Source organism: Grammomys surdaster, unplaced genomic scaffold (assembly GCF_004785775.1).
Source record: "Grammomys surdaster isolate TR1022 unplaced genomic scaffold, NIH_TR_1.0 65, whole genome shotgun sequence".
NCBI classification, from domain to species: domain Eukaryota; kingdom Metazoa; phylum Chordata; class Mammalia; order Rodentia; family Muridae; genus Grammomys; species Grammomys surdaster.
This window is the reverse complement of record NW_021604567.1, coordinates 2,592,188-2,604,751: the sequence shown is the minus strand read 5'-3', so window position 1 is coordinate 2,604,751 and position 12,564 is coordinate 2,592,188.

The window sequence follows — 12,564 nt, the reverse complement described above, 5'->3', positions numbered from 1 at the left end:
TGCTTACTCACGTGACCTTCTGTCTTGCAGACATCTGGTTGAATACATCATGATGTTTTAATGAATGTTGTGTCTCTCAAAGCAATGTTTCTCCCAGACTTAATCCCCATTTAAACAAAGATGACCTTCTCTCTTCACGTTAAAATTAAAAGCCAATGAGAGCGGTTGCAATATTATAAATGGTTACCATCATTGCCAATGTCAGCAAGAAAGAAGCTTTTGCAAGAACTGAGCCACAAGATAGAAAATTGCTAAACAAGGTCCATCTCTCCAGAGAATACAATGAAAAAACATGTGGTTGATTTGATTAACTTGGAAGGCAAAGAAGCAGCAAGCAGTCAACTAAGCAAAGTCTATTCCACTAACACCAGACACCAACAAGATTCTGGCCTTTCTTGGCTTATAAAACCTGCCGGAAATAGGTCCTGCTATGGAGGATGAGTAGAGGGGGGAATTTAAATGTGTCTTCCTGTCTTCCATCATTCTTTATTAAGTGTAAGAACAACTGCCAATAAACTCTCCATGACCCCAGGAGATTCTCTTTAGGATCCCATTTTATTTAGATTTCTGCATCAATAACTAAATACATCATGATAATCTATATCAAGTAATTAAGAACTAATCTATTACATTTAAAGGCATGCATTAATTTAAAAAATACCTCATTTTTTTCAAAAGTGTGAGCATATCATATCAATATATCCCAACAAATTATATGTGGGAAAGTATAAAGCAATATAGTGTGTGGCTGATGGAAATAAAGTTGTATGGAAAATGCTTGAGTTTATTTTGTCTTAAACTCTCAGTTACAAGTAAACACAAAGCTCTAGTAGTCTGGGCAACCTAGTCTTAAAGAAAGAAAAAAAAAAAAAAAAGGAAGCCAGCCAGCTTAGAAGCTGATTAACTATTCAGCAGAGAATTTTCTGCGACTCTGTCAAAAAGCCCTGTCAGTGCATTTAACTCCCGGGACAAAAGGTTGTTGAAATCACACAAAGGATTTTCCCAATTCAAATGCTACAGATGTAATGAGATTCACAGAGAAGTGTCCCGGAGCTTCAAAGTGTAACAAAGGCCCTGTCTATGCATTTGAGGCTTTTGCTTGCAAGCTGGGTAAGAAACCGATATAAAACAAGCATAAAGAAATCATGTTAGGAGTGAAACTACTATTGTTTTTACTTTACATGCTTATTTCAAGACACACATTCAGAGGGAGGGCAGATGCGAGGTCAGACAGAAGAGACGCAAGCTGAGTGGGTCAGCCCACTGTAAGAATAGCACCATTTTTATGAGGCTTAAAAAGCCTCACTATGTGAATAGTAGGCAAACACTTTTGTGTCAGATTGTTTTATAAAGAGATTGGCAGTTTTGGAGAACATCTGAAAACTTGCATTCAGTGACGCCAGATATTCAAATTTCTGTAGAGCCAAAGAATATGACTTCATGTATTTAATGAAAAATTTTTAAATTTTCATAGACCAATGAGTACAATGGCTTCAGTCAGTAATGAGTTGATAACTGAGGTGGGGGAGGGGAAGTAACAGGCCAGTCCTCCTTCGTGGATATGAAGTCTATGATCATCTTCCTGCTCACATCCTGTGTACTGCCTACAGTGAGACTACCTAAAGTTCTTATTAGAAACAACTTGGCTACATTTAAAAGGAAGTTTTCCAAGCACAATTCCATGGGAACTGGTAGAAGTGAGTTAAAGAGTGAGCCACAGCCAGACTCATCCTGGCCTCTGCAGGACTAGGTACAACTTCTACAGTCTTAAACACTGGCTTCTGCATAATTTAAGCCACTAACAGAAGGAGGACGAGGGTAAGGGAGTATTCTCATTGATTTTTTTTTCCTTTTTTAAAAAAATTTTTAAATGTATTTATTTATTTATTTTATGAGTACACTGAAGCTGCCTGCCTCCAGACACACCAGAAGACGTCACTGGATCCCATTACAGATGGTTGTGAGCCACCATGTGGTTGCTGGGAATTGAACTCAGGACCTCTGGAAGAGCAGTCAGTGCTCTTAACTGCTGAGACATCTCTCCAGCCCATGATTTTTTCTTAAAACACAAATTTTCTCTCATTTTTTAGAGGAATAAATAGAACTTGAGGAAGCTATTTTCTCTAAGTCACAAAGGCAAGTGGAAATAGCCAAAGCCTGAACCTGGGTTCTTTGTCGGAGGTCTCTCTAACAGGCCTCCCATCTGACAGAGAACATTTCTATTAAAGGCATAGTGCCTTACAAAAATCACCACCAGTACACTGTGGGGCTGTGGGAGAGGTCAGCTGATGTAACTGCCATGTAACAGACGTGATCTTAACCGCAAACATGATGAATGCCTTCCATTTGGGTGTCCAGGAAGGGCGTACCTCACACAAGGCCATACTCCTCAGAACTCACGTGAACATCTCTAATCTAAAGGCCTTTCTACATGCTGGAAACAGCTCTACTACTTGAAACTTGTCTCTTTTCTGCCAAAACATAAATAAATAAGCAATGTAAAGCCATCAAAAAATGTGACTCTTTAGTGTTTCTTAGAAGCATTTTGGCAAAGCCTTTTAAACTTCCCGCTACAATTAAGAGTGCTTCTAATTCTTAGTTATGGAAAACTTGAATATAATTGCATAAAGCATATATAAGATCCTGTTCACTTACTGAATATTTAGGGGATAAACAGTGTCAACACATGGCTTATTGGCTCAATAATACGCTTTTAGGGATCCTCTCAGCACCTTTACTCTGCCATTTTCAGGGTGTAATCAATAGTTATTTTCATCTAATTCCATGTCCTGTTTAATGTCCAACAAACTTATGAAACAGGATAGGCCAAAAGGGAAGCAGTTTTCAAGTATAGAAAATATTACACAAGGGAAGGGGTATTTTCACTTGCTCAATTAAACTCTGAATTCCCTTGGTAGATGGGGGGGGGAATAATCTAGATAAACTGCTCAATTACAGTAGCTTGGTAACAAATCATTCACCTCACTTCTCTCTGATTTGAAGATTCCACTTAAAAATACAACTTTCAGTGGTGATTTTCCTGTAGGGAAACAAGGCAGCTAATGGGCCAGAGGCCTTTAATCCAATGCAGTAAGGAAAAATGAATCAAACAGCAGTAGTTTTGAAGCTACACAGAGCTCAATTCATAGGTGGGCTCTTCTACCCATGAACTGTGTGAAACTTCATGATTTATTCAACATTTGCCAACGTCTGTCCTTCATTCATAAAATGGAAACATTCATAAGAAAGAGAAATTATGTGAAAGGTTGATTAAAAATAGGTTCAGAAAGCAAGAAAGGCGGGAGGAAAAAGGAAATGTATGTTTCTATTAAGATATCCTGACTTGTATATTGTTTATGAGATTGATTACAGTAAATCCATTAAAACACCATCTTATTGTGCATATTCTCTTATCTCCAATATTACTGTCAAATCAAGATTCTCCGCTTAAGCACCCATGAACATTTCAAATTGTAGCTGAAATTTCAGGACAATGTATAGAATAAGTATATGATTTATATTTGAAAGCACTTTGATAAGTGCTTCCTTCATTGTTTCTGGGTATACAAAGAATAACAGCTGCCGGGTTCTTGGTTTTTAGACATCTATAAGAAGCATGAAGATAATAAAATAAAATCAAGACTCAAGCCAGGCTTCACACTGTGTAAGGTCAGAAGGGAAATTTTCTGACACTCCCTCCTCAATGCATTTTATTTTTTCTTCTAGAGTTAAACACAGGTTGGGAGGCTACCTTCCTTCATTGAATGACTGATCACAGTCACAAAGAAACAAAGGTTGGAAAGTTCTTGTACGGGATGAAAGTGGACTGAGGTATGTAAGGGTCGTTATTAAGTGTAACAGAGTACAAAATATTTCTTACTTGTGCTAAAAGACTTCAACAGATGTCATTCACAGGGAATGGTAATCCACATCTACTCTAGAATTAAAAGGGAATTTAAAAGTTGCAATACAAATTAACAAATAAAATTAGGAAGTTTGGAGTAGTTAACAATGAACATCATATTTGACTTGTATATTAGAAACCATTGTTCTACATTTCTTAAAAAAAAAAGCATGTCTGTTTTGGCATACTTTATCAAAATATACAGATATTGGAGTATAGCTAGAGCCAGATGCCTCTCTGTCTTGGAAGACTGCCTCTTGATTATGCACACATACTTGTCTGTCCTCTCCTGATTCATTTAAACATTTGATGTATCTCTCCTCACTTTGAGGTCCTATGCCAGGTTAGGAGGTGATTTTTTTTCTTTCAGTCTCACTCAAAAGAGGAAGGGTTTGCCACGCGTGTCTTCTTGTTTTCGCTTTGAAGACATGCTACCTTAATAAAGCAGAGGTGCTGGGAGATACAACTAGTCCAAACTGCATGACAGTTTGATCAGATCTAAACTACACGGGGCTGTGTGAAAGGTGGATGAAGAGTGAAGGGTTTGGGGTGAGTGCTTTGGGGATGCCACCTGCTAAACACTGAAGCTTATGGAAACATCGCTCATGTGGAGAATGAAGAAGGGTAGCCGTGGAGAAGAATTAAGAAATGTAGATGGGCCCACTGGCTAGAGGCGGATAACACAGGGAATACGCTAGAGTTCCCAGACTGAGGACAACTGTCTTGTTAGCACTTAATTAGGATGATAGGTCTGTCCCTGGTACCCTATCAGGCCTCTTTCTTATTTTTAAATTGTAAGAGTTGGGTTATTAGGCATGGGCTCTTTAATTACCTTTATAGTCGCTTGTCCAATAAAACTGATAGCAGTCATAGTGTCCTTCAGACTCAAAACATCAACTCTAGCCGCAGTGCAAATGAGTAAGAGGAAGAAGACCTCATTCACCTCTAATAGGGTTTCACCACCAGCTCTCTCATCAGCCCTATGTCCTGCTTATTGCTGTGAGCCTTGAAGATTGGTAACAATTACAGGAATATGAGGAAGGAAGACTTTACTTTTCGTCTCTTGTGCCTATTAGAAAGCCCAGCCTCACCCAGTCCATGTGTAATCCACTCAAGATACTTCTGAGGAAAGAAAGCTTGTCTAGATCAGGATTCAGATTTCAACTTGAGGGTCTACTCTATACAGACAGCTTAAATCAAACCTGTCAATTCTTTTGGCAGTTGGCATTACAGAACCTCAGTGACTGCCACTTAGAATATGAGGGTCATAAAAGATCTTATTGAATAATCTAATTTAAACTTCATCTCAAGGAAAATGCAGTCATTTATGATCACATAAAATAGAAAGTGATATACGCTCAACAAGAAAGAGATTTCATGTGTCTAGGTCAGCATTAGTGTCTGTGGTTTAATCTTGACTTGATTGTAAGCCAATTACAAATCATCTAACCACTAAGCTCTCTATGAGGAGTTGTGAGAAATTAAATGAGTACATGTCTCTAGCCTCAGGAAATCTACCATGGGATGACAGACAGGGTAAACACAGAAAGTCAGGCATGGCTAGTGACAAAGAGAACTTGTTACTCTCTGTGCTGAACTTCCTTGCTCTGATGTGGTTGTCCATCTTACCTCGTGGCTAGGTTGCTAGATCAAGTTTCTTTGCCCAGCTGCTGTTGATTGATAATTTTAATTGGCTTATCTCTCAGGCTGTCACTCAGGACATTTCCTGCCCCACCCTGTAACATCCTGGCCCAGAGGAGCTGTTGAGATTAATTAATTAATTAGTTAATTAATTAATTAAGACAGGAAACATTCTAGCCAAAGGATCACAAAGTAACTGAGAGAGCAAATGTTTTCAATCTCATCTTATTCCTTAGAAATGAGTGGATGCCACCTATTCCTTCAGAAGGTTTGTGTCAACCTCAGTCTCCATGTTCACTTAGCACTGTCCCGAATTCACAAAAAGACTCCAGAAAGTTCTTCCCAATGTTCTAGCCAATTTTACATATCTCTTCTAAACTTTATGTTCCTTCCTCACAACTCTAAACAAGCAACAGGACATTTCACAGCACAGAAATCAAGTCCCAGCTCTCGTGTACCAAAGACTCACTGAGTGGAATCACTTATGTATAAATGATAACACACCCATCAGCTGAGCCACTTCCTGTGATTCTATAATTGGTGGGGAGACTATTATTTTCTTGGATAAAGTAAATGCTTTGTATCCAACCGCCATAATGGAAAAACACTGAGTAAGTCTATGCTTAGTTGTAAACACAAAACTTCAGTTCAAACATGTTAGAAAATCATTGAGACTAAATATATTAGCCATTTTCCATGTTAATTCATTATAAAGTATGCCATGGGAAAGATATTTCAGATATATCCACCATCCCATGTGATGTATATGAAGTGGCTTTCTTTGACCATTAAACTTCCTTCTGTTATAAATAATGTAGGTAATGGCCTTGAAAACAAAGGATGCTCAGAGGTCTTCTTACTCCTCGAGTAAGAAATATAATAGTAGTATATCTGGACATGATACATGATCTAAATATCAAATTTTAGCTCCCTGGTTTGATCTTATAATCTTGTAACAGGTTAAAAATCTTTACTTGGGATAAGGGATGCTAAGGCTAGCATACATTCTCAAGGCAGCTTTAAGAATCAGGGTTCCTAAAAGGAATCAAAGTTATCACTGTGGAAATAAAGAGACGTTGATACTGGAGTAATTACAGAGCTATGAACAGGACTAAAGGAGCGGGAGAGGCACTGATAAGAACCAAAGGAAGTCATTACTATTACTGCGGTTATAAAAGCAAAGGAAGGAGATAGTATTATCAGAACACAATGAAAACTGAAGCCACAAATGAAAGTCTTTCAGGCCAGGGTCATATTTTAGCTACGACCAAGTTGAACCAAAGCGAGGATAGAGTGGAGTTAAAAGTCCTTGATTGCATCTTCCCCTACCCTTTGATCTCTTGCCAGAGTCTCTCATTAATTAAACCAAATCAGGAGGCCATTTCAAGCTAAAATCATCCCTCTAGGCCCCAAACAGGAAAAAGAATACAACAGACTGGACAGAAAGACAGAATGACCCAGAAAATCCCCAGAAAAGGCAAAAGTTATTGAGGCTCTCAGGCTGACTTCTCCAAAACCCCAGAAATCTGTTAGTAAATTCTCAAGAGAATCTTCTATTCCTTTAATTCTCTCCAAGAATTTATGTTACTATTCCAAATTGTTCTGGTCTATATTGTTTGGGAGAAAATAGCCACATACTACAGTGAGAAACAACTCAAAGGATTTGATCAAGATCAACAGAAACAGACACAGCCGGCCAGTCTAGTCCATTGGTACCAAACAAGGAGCTCAGAATCCTGGGGAACACTGAACAAGCGCAGACCCAGATGAAGGGGTAACTCAGGGACTATTAAAATGGGAGCAACAAAGTTGTGCTTGTCTCTTGCTTCTAAGTACCAACCCAGACTGAGCTTTCAGCATTTAAAATAACACGTACCAGAAGTTAATTTAATTTTTCTCTCTTTGCCTAAACTGTTCCACTCTAAAACTTAGACACCAACCTCCAGCCAAAACCATATATTTTTTTCTGTCGTCCTTATTTCTACTACAGACACTGTAATACTAAGATCTAATAGTTTTATTGTTAACTCATTGTCTTTTGTTTTGTTTTTATTTTTTGTTTTTCTGAGACAAGGTTTTGCCATATAGTCTAGGCTAGCCTAGAAATGAAAAGCTTCCTGCTGAAGTCTCCAAATGCTGGGATTGCAGGTCTGAGCCACATGGCCAGCTCTTACCATTGCCTTTATTGATACCTGAAGACTGGTAGTTTCCAAAGCCAGTTTTTGTTGTGTTTGTTTGTTTGTTTGTTTGTTTGTTTCATGATTTCCCATCAGTATCTGTCATGTGTCACTGTGCTTCACCAGCCTCATTGTCCTGGAGAATTTTGGTTCCCTTTTTCTATAAAGTTGCCCATGCAGTTTCTGGGACTCATGACCCATGATGCATTTTTAAATGTACTACTTCTCTGATACTTACTTTGGAATGGAGAGCATCATTCTCACCTCCTACCTGGAGTAGTCTGTGTTTAGGCATCTCCATGGTAACACCTACCCTGCTTACCAATTCTTAAATCTTGGTATGGTTACCAACACTGAAGATAGGAGAAGTCCTTCACTGAAGTTTTCTTTTCCATAGTTTACACAAACACACATTCTAATTTAAAGTAAGTTTGGGAGAAAGTTGTTTTTTTTTTTTTAACATAACATTTTTATTGATTCTCCAGGACTTCCCCATAATGCACCCCAATTACACTCATTTCAGAGACTTCCAGGACGTCATTGCAGTGACTTCCAGGACTCCTCTACCACCCTTGTGACCTCCCCTCCCCGACCAAAAAAAAAAAGGAAAGATAAAAATAAGAATAATAAAAAAAAAGAAAATCAAGTTCAGCTTGTGTTGTCTATATATTTGCTGCAGCATGGTCAAACTCTCAGTGGCCTGCACAATATATAGGTCTTGAGTTCCTCCCCTCCTGTACGCCTGCTAGAAGCCTTCAATTGTGGAGAACTATACTTCAGCATTCATATCACACTTTTAAGAGTTTTCTTCAGTAGCTTCCTGTCTAGGGTGTTATTTTTTGGTGATGGCAGTTGTGGTAGGGGTAGAAGTTGTCACAGAACTCTTTTATGTCCCGCCCTTGTACTGCACCAGTGCATTTGCAGTCATCCACATCACAGCAAAAAGTAGCCATCTTGTTCTTCACAAGCAAAGACCATGCAACTCTACACGGTTTCTGGTGACAACAGAGACCACAACCTACCTCCAGGCTGCAGTAGGACCAAGGACTCAGACAGGGCCCTCAGAGTCAGCTGGAAACATGCATATCAACTGTCAGCTACGCCAACATAGCTGACTGAGTTCCTTGGATCGGCGGAGGGCTGAGGGCGAGAGAAAAAAAGACAAGGAGTCATCTGGTAAAGAACCAAATGCTATATTTTCAACTGCATAGCTCCCTTTTATACTCCCCACAAAACAGGAACACAAATAGGTACAGGAATAAAAACAGGAACAAGGAGATACACTTGGCAGCCTATCACCCAAGCTTGGATTTCTCCTTGAGCAGTCTTCTCAGGGAAATGCATGGAGATGGGGGATCGGGCACAACAGCACAGGTGCAGAGGACGATGACTCACAATTCACCCTTTTTCTTTTAATTAGAGGCTGAGCGGAGACAGAGACCAGACCCTCAGTGAAAACTGGGGATATTGTAATGACCCCCAGCCCCCTGCCATTGTACAGTGAGGTGGTATGGTCATACCCATCCCAGTGTCTTTTTCCTGAGGAGAGGAACTTTATCAACACCAACCCCTATGCAGCCAGGCATGTCTCTCAGGGAAAACTCCCTTGCAGTCCTGGCTGCAGCTCGTGCCTAGGTGAATAATTATGTTTTTTGTAACATGGTCAGCCACACTTGGGCAGAGGGATCCCCTCGACCATGTAAAAGCACCAATCCTTGCACAACAGCTAGAGATTGTACCTGTTGTGCCTGAAGGTGACACGGACACCCAAAAAACAAGCATCAGCAAAATTAGGCTAAAACTGCCAAGAAAGTAACTCCAGCCCACTCTTTCTCCAGCATTCCCACTTGATGAAACATGCTCAAGATAGATGACCCATCAATAGGATCAACTCTGGTATCATTAACTAATACAATCTTATTAAAGAGCTGCCGAGTAAGATAATAATAAGTAGCATTCCAAGAGCCAGAAATCAACGGATTCAAATACTTAACAGAAGAGGAAGCATTAATTACATGCATGGGTGTAACACAATTGGCATGAAAGAAGGGATCATAGCTAACATGTCTGGTGGATAACATAAAATCTACTTGTTCTTGAACCAAAGCAATTTGTTGATTTGAATCTAAAACAGCAATATGAAAATGAGACGGAATATCACTCTGAGAAAGCAATGTATCTGTACCCTCCCAGAAAGTTCATTCAAAGTCTGGGCAGTTTGTATGTTGTTGGATAAGGCAATGCCTGTGCCCACAGCGGTCCCCACAGCCATGACAATGGTGGCAAGGATCCGGTGCCATGTTGATACAGTTCTTCCAGGTGGTGGTGGAGGTGAAACTGAGAACAGATGGTGCATCCTTGGAGCATTTGAGCAGAAGTAACCAAATCGATGGGTTTCGTTTTCTTTTCATCATCGCACACTTTGGGGCAGGGGCCTTCACAGGGAATACAGTACATGCTCTAGGTGCTGTTGTGGATGAAGCCTCAGGGACACTCCTGCATACACTCGCCGTAATGGATGACAAAGCCATCAGAGTCACTGGTTTCAGCATTGGGGATATTGGCACAGAAATCTCGGTCCACACGGCATCCCCGAACCTGTAGGCGCCAGGAGGGCAGGCAGGCACGCACACACCTCTGCAGTAGTAGTGTCGGCAGGCCACACAGGCTGTGCTGTCGTCAGGTGTATGGCAGCTGCCCAGGCACTCCGGGTGGCAGCACACGCTGTTTTCGGTGCAGGCTCACCTGCACATACCTGGGCACATTCTCTGGGAGCAATCTGCGGTCCAGCGGCAGCAGCTGCACTCATCGTTGATGGTGGTCCTCTCACACATGGGCCTCCCCTTTAATGTCCCTGTACACAGGTCCCCACATTCCCTTGGGGGCTTGTTCCCCACAATGCAGCATCCAAGATGAGAGACTAGTCCATGGTGGAGAGGCAACAGAGGTCAGCATTTCTCTCAATACTGATGACCCCCCGAGTATTGGTCCTCAGACTACAAAGTCCAATATCTCTGAGATTGGTCCTTTCAAAGATGACCAGTGCACAGCTGCAGAAGAGTTTCCAGCCACGGACGACGGTGAGGTTCGGGAAGAGGTCCCCCAGGCTCTCGAAGCTGGCCACTCGAAACAGCAGCAAGCACTCGGTGATGACAGTGAGCCTGGGAAAGCGGCAGCCTCGCAGTCCCTGGCCTTGGAGATGAGCAGGACGTGGAAGAAGCCCCCGATCACCAAGCAGTTCTCCAGGTGCCCCAGCTACTGACAGTCATCGTGAATGTCAATGCTGGGCCCACAGACCTCTCCACTCACATCAACGTGACCTCTGGTGGCAGAGCAAACCATTCAAATGAGAATGTCTGCAGCAGCTGCACAGCCCATGGACATCAACATGGCCTCAGGCAGCAGCGTAGATCACAAACATCCACATGGCCTTTGGTGCTAAAACAGACCAAGGATATGAACCTAGACCCTGGTTGCAGGAAGATCACGGACCCAGAGATGACCCTCAGGAGCAGCTCGAATCCAGACATCACCATGGCCTCTGATGGCAGTGTAGGCCATCCACACTAATATGGCCTCCAGTAGCAGCTCCACCTACTGACATCAAAATGGGTTCAGGCTGAGACCTGAACAGACCACAGAGATCTACATGGCCCTTGGTGCTAATGTGGGTCACGATCATCAACGAAGACCCCAGCTACAGTAGAATCACAAACCCAGGCATGGCTTTCAGTGCGGCTGTAGCACAGACCAATGACTTCCCGCATGGCATTTAGTAGTAACAGGAGACATGGACACTGACACAGATCCCAGCTGCTGTATGACCAAAGACCCAAATGTGGCCCTCAGTGTCAGCATGGCCTACACTTCGGGATGTAGCAGAGACTCCAGACATCCACATGGTTCTTAGTGATAAGATGGACAACCACCATCAATGAGACCTTCCCTGGCTGAAAAGGTCTTCACCACCAGCCCCGCTAGCCAGAGGAAGTTGTATGAACTTCTTTTTCTTGTCTTATTGAGTCATGAAGACAGTCTATACAGTTACTGTTCAATTGAAACTGATTTTGCTTTTAGAGTTGTTTCAAAACTTCCTTCTGTGAGGTAGGTGTATGGGGACTCTCAGACATTCCACTGGGGCAGAGTTTTTAACTTAGTTTGACCATTGGCATCACCTGAGAAGAATTATTTAAAACAACAACAAAAACTTTGAGTTTTATTTACATAATCCCCTAGATCCTAATTGCCTGGTACTGTTTGTATTCTAGGCAGAGATTTTTAAAAGCCCTTCCCTCCTTTCTCACCAAGGTATTGTAATGTACACTCAAGGTTAATGACTGACGTTCCCTTAAGAAGAATCCTTCTGCAACGCATGGGAAATTGTAAGAATACAGGAACTCTTGATGGTCAGTGACTTACTCTGTCCTGGGATATGATGGGTGTTCAGTAGAGATTTCCTTGTGCTCTTCATTCGTCTAGATCTCTCTCTAAACACTCCTGAGGTTTTGCAGGTCCCTAACGTGGAGAACACACTCTTTTTAGATTTTACCCACATTAAGAAATAAGACTAAGGCAAAAAAACAACCACAAGAAAGGTAAATTCTTCCAAAGGAATCCTGGTTTCTTTTCTTTTTTTCTTCTTTTTTTCTTTTTATTTTCTTTCTTTTTTACTTCTCTTTCTGTCTGGCTGCACACTTAACAATCTAGAAATTCCAACAAATCTTCTTAGATCTTTTAGGGTAGAACCGCACTCTTCCCTTCACTATTGTAACTCTTTAACTTAGGAGAACAGTATGAGTTACGATATCTTCCAAGTTCTATAAAACTACTGTGGAGTTCACT